Source organism: Notamacropus eugenii, chromosome 2, assembly GCF_028372415.1.
Source record: "Notamacropus eugenii isolate mMacEug1 chromosome 2, mMacEug1.pri_v2, whole genome shotgun sequence".
Taxonomy (NCBI): domain Eukaryota; kingdom Metazoa; phylum Chordata; class Mammalia; order Diprotodontia; family Macropodidae; genus Notamacropus; species Notamacropus eugenii.
Genome location: NC_092873.1, coordinates 108,513,741 through 108,527,701, shown reverse-complemented (window position 1 = coordinate 108,527,701; position 13,961 = coordinate 108,513,741). Strand labels below are relative to the sequence as shown.

Sequence of the window (13,961 nt, the reverse complement as noted above, 5' to 3'; positions counted from 1 at the left end):
GTACAATATATTTCTAATTACATATAAAGTAATTTTAGGGAGAGCTAGAACACTAACATGGTGCAGGAGACAGAGAGGTTAGAAAGGGGCCCATGAAGGAGGAGGTAACTTAAACTGAGCCTTGAGGGAGCTAGGAATTCCAAGAGGCAGGAGGGAGGGGAGAAAGCATCATAGGCATGGGAGGCAGCTTGTACAAAGGTGTCTGTGGAAGCAAGGGGTGGAATGTCACATATGCAGAAGAGCGAGGGGACCAAGGAAAGCAAGAAGGGTAAGCGTGGAGCCGCCAGGAAGGGCTCTAAGTGTCAGAGGAGCTGTCGTTATTACCTGGAGGTAATAGGGAATCACTGAAACTTCTTGAGCAGGGATGGAGACAGTGAGAACTGCACTAAACAAATATCAGTTTAGTAGCTATTACTTCTTCCCATCATCCCAATTCCTCTGTGAGATAATAGTTAAAATGCACCATCATCTCACTTTCCTCATCAGTTTCCTCATCTGTAAAATTAAGAAGTTAGAGTAGAAGATTTCTAAGAGTCCTTCCAGCTCTAATCTGAAAATCCCATAAAAATAGGAATACATAGTTCATTTTAGAGGGTTGTTGTGAGGGAAACACTTTGTCAATTCAAAGCACCATAGAAAGAGGAATTCTTATTCTGGAGCAGACTGTAATCTCCTGGAGGGCCAGAAGTATTTGATTTTACTTGATTTTCTTCCCAGCATTTAAAATATAAAGATGATTAATCAATGCTTGTTGACATGAATTATGAAACCTGGCAGCCTTTTCGTTATTGGCTTTGTGATATGGATGCTGATTGACTGGAATATATTTCCTTTCCCCTTACAAGAATGCCTCTAATGCTATTCCCATGAACGCCAACATTCCCATGACTTATTTATTGCAAACTTTATTATCCTTTATAAGAGCACCATGTTGAACTGTTAAATCAACAGAATCATCACCTTAGCTTTCAATTAGCATAGCACATCGTTAGGGAAAGCATAGCTGTGTTGGGAATGGCCTTTGTCAGAGGCTCCGGCATGCTTCCAAAGCTGTGCGTTTGCGCCCCTGTGTTACCAAGCTTAATTTATAAGGAGTTTGTTTAATTTACAAGAAAGTGCCTGGGTTGCTTCCTGTTGTTCATTAACTACCCCCCTCCCACTTCTCCCAAAGCTCCAGTATTTGGGAATAGCCAGGGCTGTTGCCATTCAAACCCATGAAATACAGTGTAACTGAAATGATCTAGGACAAGAGGGCAAATGTTAGGGAATTGGAAAAATAGAAAAACAGCACCGTATGAAATGTCAAACCACATTTTAGGGCCTTCTACTATATTTCCATAAATTCATGAGGGAATTATGTTGCAAATTCTTGAAACTGTTTATTTTCATTTTTGGCCTGATTTTCTAGCATTGAAGAAACCATGTCTAATGATCTTGAGCATTCTTAAAGAAAAAAAATTATATTTTACATAATGGCTTGCATGTGTGAGTTCCCTCTGGCAGAAGGACTATAATTAGTCTGTCGTCTCTAGGAGAAGAGACTATCTGTCTTAAAGATACAACAGCCACTTTGGGCTGCTAGAGCTGAGAGCAGAACGTTGTGATTTTAGATTGAGCCAAAAGATAAACAGCATCCCCTTTCACTGATTCATCTCTCTGCCTTTTCTGCTTCCTTGGTTAAAGTCAGAGCAGCAGAGGACAGCCGAGTACAAACAGTTTTCTTCCTTCCTCATTCAGCAAACCATGGAGAAAGATCTTGGCTTCTTGACATTAATAACTTTCCTTTGACTTGACTTGGAATTGTTTGGGCACCTTTTCAAAACTGAGGAAGGTACAATAAAAGGGGTCTGAACTTCCTGTTTTACTCATAAAGTAGCAGATTCAGCTATGGTCTACTTTCCTTTGGGACTGGCCATATTATTCCCTGGAGAACTGAGGATGTGGTATATTATTTCCTTAAACAACCTTCATTGAAGCTATTAAAAGACAATCAGCTTGAGTAGGAGTAGTGGCAGACAGGATGAAGGGTTTCAGTCGTCATACTAAGCAAGATTCATTTTGGTTGTAAATGCTTTGCTGCTGGGTAGTCACTGTGTCCACAATCAGATAATGGGAGGAAAAGACTTAACTGGAGTAAACAGTTCTCTCCCCTTACGTATTTTTGTGTATGTTATTTTTCCTCAATCTCTTTCCACAGTAGGATCTTAATAAATATTTTGTCATAGTAGATGATCAGTATTTGACTGGCATTTTGTCGCCAGTGCTGAGGATACTTAAAGGCATTGGGCTATGATGTTACTTTTTGTTTATTTTTGGCTTTGACTTTGATGACCCTAGTTGGATCTGACCCAGCAGTAATGCTGAATGTTATCCCTTGGTTGTTCTCTGATTGAAGTCCCTAATAGTCATGAAACTAGAATTATCAGAAGGATGAAATATGGTCCTTTTTCATGCAGTGAAGATTGACTGCAGCAGGACCTCACTGGCTGTCCCTTGTTACTGGAACTCTCTTCCTCATCTTCTCCTCCCAGCTTCCCAAGCTTCCTTCAAGTCTCAACTTTAACAAAAAACCTTTCCAAGTCCATCTTAATCTTAGTGCCTTCCTTCTCAGATTATATCCAATTTATCCTGTGTATATCTTTTTTTTAATACCTAGTTGTTTCCATTAGATTGTGAATCCAGTTCATTCTACTTGTTCAGATGCCACCAGACTCTTAATTTATGTTGTTGTCTTCCTTATTTCCTGTGAATATTTTTTTTCCTATACAGCCCTACATTTTAACAGTATGAGGACTGAGACTGGGCAGAGTCCATGGTACAGGTCAAGTCTTTTTCTTTCCCCAGGGCAGGCAAGATAAGGGGAAAACTCCAAACACATGGCATTTAGAAATGTGGAACAGTCTTGATCTTCAGAAATAGGTAGATTGGTAGGATAGCTGAAAAGACTCAGAGATAGGAAACCATGTCATAGATGAACAAAAGATCAAAACCAGAGATTAATAAGATGTGAGCAGAGAGCTGATGAGAGGTGAGATTCAGGTTTCAGGCATTGAGTATTCAGTGGCAAGAGACATGAGCTGGACGAAAAACATGAATATTACTTGTTGCATTTAAAAGCTACACAGGAGAATGCAAATTGTAAACTCATGCCAGCTTACCAAATTTCATGTCAGCTGAGGGAACTCCCCATGTCATTGATGCCCTCATTATCTCCAGGGAAAATTTGAAATAGAGGCCTTGCACACTCCCTTGTCAGCTGAAGCATCTCTACAAGGTGCCCCACTTCTCATTAAACTATAGGGAATTTAGACTAACTTTGTGAGTCCAAGTGGACTTGACTGTAAGGTCACCAGAATTTTCCAGAAATCATTTACTCTTGGACAAAGAGAAGCAGTGCATTAGGGCTCAAAAGACTTGGATTCCCTTCCCAGATTAGTGTCTAACTCATTGAAGCTTAGCCGAGTTGACCACTGTTTCTCAATCTTTTCCTCTCTAAGATCAGGGTTAGAATTAGACCTTAACTCACAGTCTCTTGACCTAATTCTCCTTAACTCACATAGGCGTAAGAACATATTTCTCAGTACACTTTGTGTCCTTCTCTCTCCCCCTCTCTCCTCCCCCCTGCCATCATTTTGATATTTGCAGGAAACAAACTAGGATAGAAATTTTTGCTCTACTTTGTCAATAGTTGGATTTTCATAAAACCCAGGAATAGCATGTAAAAATCCCCTTAGGTATTTCATCCTAGGAGGATCCAGAAGAACACACACACACACACACATACACACACACATTTTTGTAAGTATCATTTCTAAAATTAGAGGGTTGTACTAAGTGAAGGCCAAGGTTTCTTTCACCTCTAAATCTATGATCCTTTTTTCATATTTTATTCAGTTTGACTAATTTGAAGTTGAAAACAGGACCCTGGTATGATGATTGTTGAGAATTTTTTTTGTTGTTGTTGTTGAAATCCAGAAAGGGAAAGATCTGACTAATTTCTTAATTCTGCCCTGCTATGAAAAACACCAAGAGTATAGATTAGAAATGTACTTGAAAATTGACATAGTTTCTTTCAAGTTTTAATTCATATGTGAAGCATTTTGAAGGTCATCTTTCAACCTAAATTTTTTTCCCAAACAAAATCCCTTCAAAAGATCTACTTTTTATATTGATCTCTGAGAAAATTTAGTGGTTATAAACTTCCAAGCACATCATGTGCCCCTCGGCATAGAACCCTTTTCTACATTCCAGAATCCTCAGAGAACCAACCCCCAGCACTGTGTTCCACTTCCTATTCCCTGCAGCTCTTAGATTTCCCATTCTGGCTGGCCCCTTTCTAGTGTGGCTTGGTCTTCAGGGGCAGCTTACACACAAGGATGTCTTGGCAGCGATTCGAAATGTACCAGGAAATGAGTTAATAGAGTATAGACTCTAAGTCTCATAGCATTTTGGTCCTTCTAGGAGATGAGCAAAAAAGCTGTGACTTGACAGCAGCTAGATATCTTCATATTTACCTCTCCAAAGCAAAAGCATTGTGGGAAGCCTATTCATAAGGCTTAAACTAAGCTTAGTGTCCCCAGACTCTGACTGCCAAAGCAGCAAGAAGAATTCAAATAAGAAAGTTTTACAGTTCAGTCATGACCTTCCAAGTCTGATTCCTGTAGGAGTATATTTAGTCTTGCTAACCAGGGAGAGGACTTGGACCAAGCAGATAGGTTTATTTCGATTGCTTCTCCGGCACTGGTCCTGAGGGACAGTCTCAATGATCTAATAGGTCTTTTCCATCTCTAATATCTATAATTTTGGCTATTCTGTGGCAGCTTCTTATTGCTTTAAATAAACCATCTTAATTCAAAAAACATTTCTGGAACTGACCTGCATAATATATGTAAAGAAGTGTCCGTCCCTTCAAAGCACCTCCAGGGAATCTATGTAAGAATGAAGGAAACAAAGGAAACAGAAGGTAGCAGTGGGTGGGAATGGAGGAGGTGAGGAAATGACTCAAAGTCAGGGTACTACATATTTTATTTTATTGCTAAAGTTTAAGCCTCTCTAAATCATTTTTGTTCAAATTTCATTCTGGGCATACATGCATGAATTTTTGCATTCTGTTGATCTGGCTTCTTGGAAGCCACTCCTTATTAAATGATGATAGTTTTCAGCAGATTTTAGTCATCATCTCTCCCCAGTTCTTGGCCTCTCCTCCACTCCCCACCTCTGAATGTCTGAAGAGGAATTGGAATATGTAAGTTGCTTCAATTTTCCACCAGTGGTGGTCCTCAGTCCAGGTGTGTTGGGGAACTTATGCTTAGATAACAACTGTCTTCTCCCACATCTGGACAAATTACTAACACTATGAATTTGCTACTCTAAAGGTATAAACATATGCTCTCCATCATTATGCTTCAGATCATCCATCTGGTAAATATGCTAGGGTAGCCATCTTTTATTCTTCCACAGCTAGGGATTTCATTTCCTTATAGTTCTTCTGTAAACTGTATTTCATGTGACATGCTTGCTTTCTTCTATTTCTGTACTATTTGTGACTGGTTTTCTAGGCAAGGGGATAAAAGTTTGTTCATGTAAGTATCCCTCTGTCCATCTGTCCTCATGTTTGCCTTTAGTGCAGATTCTGTAGGAATGCTGAGCTTTTTTTTTTTTAATTCTGAGCCCAGATCCAGGTCTGCATAATCAGAAGCAAGTTAGATGAGAGCAGTGACCACAGCCAACTGGATTCACAACCACCCATCATTAGAACCACATAGATCATGAAACTTACTGCCAGAGCCTTTACTAGGAAATTTTTCATATGGGGCAAAAAAAAAAAAAAAAAATGGTTAGAGGTTAGGAGACATATTGCTGCAGCACTGAGGACAAATGCAGCTGAAGTTACACTACGAGAGGGAGTGGCCTGTCCCACCACCACCCCAGGAGACTGTGGCCCTTGCTATCATGTAGCTTGAAGAAGAAAGTGGGCCACAGCAGAGAGGTGTCATTTAGATAGACTCTGGAAATGGCAACCTAGGTGTGATTGTGCTGTATAAAAGAACAGCTGGATGGAGAACCTTAGTGCAGAAAGCTGATGCCATCACCCAGAGTCTCTCTTCAACATGTGCTAGTTACATCTGGACCTGCCACAGTTAAGCCGATCCTAGTAGTATGACGCTTGTTGGACTCACTTTTCCTGGGGGCTGATATCACAATCATTTTCCTGAGGCTTTGCTGCCGTGCCCCCAGGTCATAGTTCAAAGAAATTGTCTCACTAGTCCACATCTTTGTAAGCCATGAGTCCAGTTGCCAGCTAACATTTTGAGCTTTGAACCCTGAAAATTAAAACAAACCCAGATTAAGTCATACTCAACCAGTTACTTTTCTATAGAGAATTGTTGGTTTGTTACCAACTAGAATCTGGTCTCTATTATCAGTTGAATTGAGATTTAAAGCAAAAAATATAAAATGTTATGTCTCAATTCAGTTTGTCACTATTTCATGGGACACTCACTGCTGCCAAAGCTCATCTTTTTAACATCACTATTCTCTTGGTCATACCATGTGACTGCAAATCATGGAATAGCACAATCTAAGAAGATTTAAAATTGCAGATGACCTAAAGGGCATTCAGAAGATACATCAGAATTACAGATAGGCTGAAGTATATAACCATTGATGACTTACATGCATTCAGTGGCGTAAAAGACATCATGAAAGACTATCTGACTGGGAAAAAAAGTTGGACCAGTCCTAAAGTGAGAACATAGAATAGCAGATGGACAGCCCAGATGTTGGACCTGTGTTTGTGAGATGTTCAGAGAGTTTGGGAATGGTCTCCAGCATCCTGGGAAAGTCCTCTATCAAAGATTTATGGGAAAATATGGACAAGAATTGCATAGGATGTGAGAGGGCATGAATGGCTTGGGATTCATACTCAGTGTTTAGGTCATAGATTGAGCAAAGAAAATTCAGTTTGTTTGGGCTAAGAGATCATAGGTACAGAATGGAAGAGGGGGAAAGAACTGGAGGAATTACTTCAGGAAGTCAAAACAACCTGACTGCTTTAATAAGAACATTTGATGTAGCAGCAATAGTTGACCATCCATTTTTCAAACTTTCAGACTATGAAGAGAAAGATTCACAACTGTACAGCTGAATTTGAGTTGTCAGTATTGGTCCTATGATTATCATAAATGTATGAATGCTATGGTTTTCAACACCAAGATTCAAAATATTTTAATCACAACTATTCAGCCCCTGGAACTCAGATATCCTTGAGTAAGGTTGATTCACTCCTATTTCTAAAGATAAGCCTTAGGAAAACACAAGGACACAACAATCAGGCATTAGTGAATTCTTTACTCTTGAGTATTTCCAGTAATAATGATGAAAGACCTAAAGCAAGAGTAAGTCAGTACTTCATTAACACTTCAGGGATATGTACTTTGGTCATTGTTGGCATTCCCTCCTCTAATCAAGATGGTGACCCCTCCTTGACTTAGTAGATGATCTTTTAGACTTGCTGTGGTGAAAAAAAAAAATCCTCACCCTGTTGTCAATCTAGTGATGAGATTCTATAGATTCTATTAGGCTGATTCTTAGACAACAGTAATTCTTATAAGAGTATCCTTGAGTCTATAAACAAAAACTGTGTATAGCACTGGAAACTTAACTTTGTGCTCTGCCTGCAAGAACCCAGAGCTAGTTGGTTCCTTGCTCCAATGAGGCATGAAGGTCGGACTTATATAGAAGCAAGGGCAGAAGAGGTAGGGAGGAGAGAGAGAGACAGAGAGATATTCTGCTAAAGAAAAGGGATTTGCAAGGAGATCCATACAGCAGAAGGGGATTAGGAGCAAGAGAGAAAAGAGAAGGTAGGAAGGGGCATGGTAGTGTTCCCACTCATTGTAGTAGGTGGCACTGAACCCAAATTCCCTGAGCTTCTACCTTCCATATTCCTTTTTAAGCATTTTACCCTTGGCTTAAGAAAATAATAGTTCTTTTTCATTTGGTGGTTTATGTTTCCACCAATTCCAGCTCTTTTCTAGGCAATGCATCAATCAACAAGCATTATACTTTTTTTTTAACTTTCTTTATTTTTCTTGAGGTTTTTTGAGTGTTTTCTTTTGCAACATGGCTAATATGGAAATGTGCTTTGCATAATTCACATGTATAATCAATAATAGTGCTTGTCTTCTCAGGGGGTGGAGGATAGGCAAGAGACAGGGAGAGTATTTTTAAACATAAATTTTTTAAAAATTGGCATATAGTTGGAAAAATTCAATGAAATAAATAAATAATTTATTTCCAAAACTCAACAAACTGTAATGAAGGACTTGATAATGAAGGCACCATTCTAGAGATATAAAGAATGTAACAATCCCTAGTCACAAGGAGCTAACATTCTAATGGGGACAAGGAACAACAAATATATTTAAGTGTTTGTAGAATACACACACACACACACACACACACACACACACACGTATATAAAAAGAGAGAAGGAATAAATACAAAGTACGTTGAATATAAGCTGATGGGGGGAGAGGGGGAGAACAGGAAGGTCCTAAGCAGTTAGCTACTCTAGCAATGGTGTAGAAAAATGCCAGAATGGTCTCATTATGGTGACAGTGATGATGGAAAAATAGAAACATATATACTGGTATCCCTAACTCTACTCAGGAGAGAATTCAGGGCTTGTGAGTCTTCCTTGTCCAGTGCTCTTTTCAGGACCTGTACTGATTATTTTAAATGTATATACAGAAAAGGGAGGAGGTGTGGTTGTGATCTATTTAAATATGTTAAATGGATATGAAAAGCTGTGAGGTGGAAAAACTCGAGGATTTTCAGATATAATACCTACAATGATATGCAAACGCAAAGATCTGTGATTTTGTGGCAAGAGGAAGTCCCAGCATGGGAAGACAACTGCAATCTATTGTGTCTCAGTAGAGAAATCTCAGGGAGCTCCCTCAACCACACAGAGGTTAAATGACTTGCGCTGTAACACCTAGCTGTCTTTATGACTAGAACCATATGGATGTGTACATTCACATTAGTGCTTGCATCATCAGAAGGCTCAGAATAGGTTATATTGTGAGTTACCAATAAGTTGTTATTGATGCCTTTAGGTTGAAAGCTTACTTTTTGTTGTAAAGTTGATTAAATACATGTAGAAATTGGAAGCAGATTGGAAGGTTACTTATAAGTCTGCTACAGCCATTACTTAAAGAAACCTGCAGAGATGCTAAGGAGAGTTGCAGCTCAAACTGTTGATCACAAAAGAAAAAAGAAAGCTGGAGGTCTACATTTGGGCAGTAATGGAGGTGGGGGTGATTTACAAAAGAAGCCAACCACTAGGAAAATCCATAACTGGAAAAAGAATATTTCTAGTGTTTCATTCAGAGAACATTTACATGACAGGCCTCTCTCTCCCTCTCTTCCTCTCTTTCCCTCTTTCCCTCTTTCTGTCTCCCTCTCTAACACACACACACACGAGTTGTTTCATTTCTCTAATAAACTAGATATGAACATTTTTTTTCAAAATTATTTCTATAAATGTGTTAAAAGATACCAGCTCCTCTTCCCTATGTACCATTAGATGGGATATGCAGTCCTTAGATTCATTCTTTATCCGTAATCTACAGAGACTTACACTAATACCTGTCTAGTCCCATCAGATTATGGCAGCTCCTTCTGTGCCCTGAAAGGAGAAAGGGGGAAATAACAAAATTCTGTGAATATTTCAGAAATTTGTTATTCTAAGTCCAGATGAAAATGTGTTTCTATCTAGTCACATGGCAACTCCCATTCTGAGTCAAGTAGCAATAGGTAATGTCTAAACATGAGTTTGAATGTTATTTTCTCAATCTCTGTGCTCATTTAGTAAATATTTATGTAACGGCTAATCTAAGTTGTTACAACCAATCACTGTTGATTTCCTTTAACTCACAGAGATTTTGATTGTGACCAGACTGTAGTCCCAAGTCATTTACAGAAATTCCAAAATAATCTTCCCCGCAAGAAAGACAGTAGCATTTTATGCCTGGCAAAATGACTGTATCAGCAATTGAAAAAGTATATGGTGACTAGTTTGTTCCCCAAAATAAAATGCAAGGAACAAAGCATTAGGCTTTCATTGTGGCACTAGGTAGAGCTCCAGTTTCCACAGCACTGCCCTGATTTATGCCTGTGATTCAATCTGGTCGTTAATGTCAATTACCAAGAACAAGACACATTTATGTGATTTTTAGGGCTCTGTTTTTAAGCACACAGAAGCCAAGAAATTAAGAGCTACTGTAAGGCCAAACTCTGGCTTTGACATCAAAAACCATTCTTTATTGTTCTCAGCTACCTCCTCTTTCCATCCTCCCCCTAAAACAAACAAACAAAAAAATGTGGTTGAAAAGTCTCAAATCTTCAGAAAGTCCAGACTTCCTTTTCTCAGTATAAGAATCCTGCTTAGTATCTCCCCAATGTACATCACTACCTTCAATATCACCCCCTATTTCCTCAGTTCCTCCCTCCTAAAAGACTCTTTTGTTTTCATGGCATACTTCTTGGAAGGCTCTTACCACCCCTCCCTCCTTCCCCCTCCCCACTCTCCCCCCCCACCTTTGTGAATCTGTCTGTCTGCCTCTCTTTTTCTTTCTCTTTCTCTCTCTCTCCCTCCCTCCTCCTTTCTTTCTCTCTTCTCCTTTCTTTTTTTCTCTCATTCTCTTTTCTCTCTTCTCTTCTCTCATCTTTCTTGTCTTCTCTTTCTGCATTCCCTTCTATCTCTCCTCTGTCTCCATCTGTTTCTCTCTGTGTCTCTCTGTCTCTCTGTTTCTCACTGTCTGTCTCTGTCTCTCCCTGTCTATCTCTTTCTTTCTGTGTCTGTGTCTCTCTGTCTCTGTCTGTCTGCTTCTCTGTCTCTCTTTTTGTCTCTGTCTCTTTCTCTGTCTCTGTCTCTGTCTCTGTGTCTCTGTCTGTGTCTGTGTCTCTGTGTCTCTGTGTCTCTGTGTCTCTGTCTCTCTGTCTCTCTGTCTCTCTCTCTCTCTCTCTCTCTCTCTCTCTCTCTCTCTCTCTCTCTCTCTCTCTCTGTCTCTCTGTCTCTCTGTCTCTCTCTGTCTCTCTGTCTCTCGTCTGTACTGCATCTGACCTCACTATCTCTGTGGTTAGTTTGTGGGAGTGTTTGGGAAGTTGGTGCTTTGAGAGACCAGCGAACACCAACAACTTCAAACTAGCAGTAGCATTTGGCATGGAGTTGTAGGGAAGGACACTGGTTTCCACAACTGCAGCTGTAACTGAATATGAGGAGGCAGAGGTGGTAAGAAAGATAGGACTGGGGTTTTCTGGAAAGGAGAACTGTTTTTCTAAAACCAGCAGCATCATGTGTCATTATAGTGTGGGTAGTTCTTCAGAACTACCTGAAATCTGTGATAAGATTGCAGGTTCTGAGGGTCTGGAGGGAGAGGAGAGGGTAATTGGGGGAAGAAGTGTGGTATGGTAAAGCCTCTATTGGTCATTCAGTCATTGTGAGATCTAGCTTACAAATTACCCCAGAGAGATTCTCCAGAGGCCCAGACTACAACTAGCATACACATTCATAAATGTTTATGGTAAACCTCGGTCCCAGTAGGGGTAAAGGAGTATACAATTTTAGAAATATTTATGCTGAAAAACACATAATTTTACTAATCTATGGAACCTTTCTAGTGAAAACATGGCCTCCAGTACCTGATCAAATAAGATAATAATGACCTGGAGACTTTAAAGGCCGCCTAGTCAATTCCTGGGTATCCCCTTAAACAGCGGTCTCCAAATTTTTTGATCATGAACCTGTGGCATTACTTTTTTCTTCCTGATAGCTATGCTGGGAGAGAAGAGGTAGATATTTTCACTGGTGACTGTGTAGCTGATGCTATAGGTACCTGGTTAGGTTAGAACTTCCTGGGGCAAGGGGCGGGAGGGAGCAGGGCTGACACCCAGTTCAGGAGGGGAAAGTTTGGGACCTTGCACAGAAAGAATACAAAATTGGGGGGGAGTGTTAGACTATAATGCATGAAGGGCAGTTGTAGTTGTATTGGAGATGGGCCCAACAAATGACCATCACAGGATGGGTGAGAAACAACCTATCATGCTAGGTGCCACTAAGAAGACCACTGTCCTAAAGGGTACCCTTAGCATCAGCAGCCCTGTGTTCCAAACCCAGTTTTATCATTGACCTGTTGGTCACTTTAACTCACTGGGTCTCAATATCCTCATCTATAGAATTAAGGAAGTTGAACTAAATGATCTCTAAGACTTCTTTGTGCTCTAAAGTTATGTGATTATCTGTGTATTATAGAATTAGAAGACCAAGCTGAAAAGAACCTTGAATATTATCGTGGAGGCATGGTAGCACAATGGAATGAACACTAACTCTGGATCAAAGGACCTAGGTTCAAATGCTGTCTCTGATACTTACTACCTCTATGACCTTGAACAAGTCATTTAGTCTCCTTGGACCACTGTTTCTCCATTTGCAATGAGAGAATTGGATTAGATGGCCGCAGTGGTCTCAGTTTTACATCTGTGATTCTCATGATATCAGCCCAATATTCTTGCTAGATGAGTTAACTGAAGCCCAAACAGGTAAGATTATTTTCTCAAAGTCACACAGGTTACAAGTAGCAGGATTGAGATTCAAAGCCAGATTCCTTGATTCCAAATCCAGTATATAGTATCTTTGTTTTGGTGTTTCAGAGCCCATAGCATTGTAGGGGAATAGCTGTGTTATCCAAATGTCTATCTGAAATTCTTTTCAAAATGGGATACTAACTCAAAATGGCATGATAACATACTGTAGAAATGTTTCTTAGCAGTGTTCTTTTGGTTCCATCCCTGTCACTTGCCAATGACTGCCTTCTCAACAGAATCCTCCCTTGGACAAGAAACACAGTTAAGCAAAATAAATCAGTACCACATGTATGTTTGATAACATATAAATTTGCACCTCCAATCTAATGCCTGTTTGTGACGTCTTGTGAAGGGAAGGAAAGGGAAGGAAATAAACATTTATATAGCACCTATGTGATAGCATTTGTGCCAAGTGCTTTTTACAAACAATAATGATCATATTCACTTGCACAATGCCTACTATGTAGCCAGGCCCTGTGCCAAGTGCTTTTTACAGATATCTCCTTTTTGTCCTCACAACAACACTGGGAAGTAGGTGCTGTTATTATCTCCATTTTATGGTTGAGGAAACTGAGGCAAACAGCAGTCAAGTGACTTGTCCAGGGTTACCCAGTTAGGACGTGTCTGAGGCCAGATTTGAACTCAGGACTTCCTGGCTCTAGGCCAGGTGCTCTCTCCACTACGCCACCAGTTGCCTCTAAATTATTATGATACATCAATGAGTTGTTCAGAGTTCTGAAGTGGCTTCATAATTGTTTCTCTACAGTCATTGTGTAAATCATTCTCCTGGTTCTGCTTATTTTGTTGCGCTTTAGTTCATATGAACATTCCCAGGTTTCTCAGAATTCTTTATATTCAGCATTCCTGAAGGCTCACTTGTGTTCATTTATGTATCACCCCTTGGCTTGGCCATTCCCTGAGCCATACTTTGCTTTAGATTCTTTGCCATCACCAGAGATGCTACCAGGAATAGTCTAGTGTATATAATGACTTTTCTTTCTCTTCTTGACCTCCAGGGGTATATGCATTTGAGTGGTATCAGGAGGTCAAAGGATGAGTACAGTTTAGTTTTTCAAATATAATTTCAAATTATTTCCTAGAGCACTTGAACCAATTCAGTTTCACCAACTGTGTCATTAGTGACCATGTCTTCCCACAGACCCTCCAGTGTTTGCCATTATCATATTTTACCATCTTTGCCAATCTAAGTGTGAGATGAAATCTCAGAGTTGTTTGAATTTCCATTTTTACAGCATCCTTTTCATTGGGCTCGTGGCTCCAGGCTGTCATTGTGAGCCACTCGTGATGTCCCT

The 13,961-nt window shown here is 39.9% G+C and overlaps 1 protein-coding gene across 13 annotated transcripts in view; it reads left to right on the top strand.

Annotated features, from left to right (window-relative positions):
- Nucleotides 1-13,961, top strand: part of SUPT3H (SPT3 homolog, SAGA and STAGA complex component) — a 654,394-nt gene that overhangs the window by 619,158 nt on the left and 21,275 nt on the right. The window lies entirely within an intron of this gene.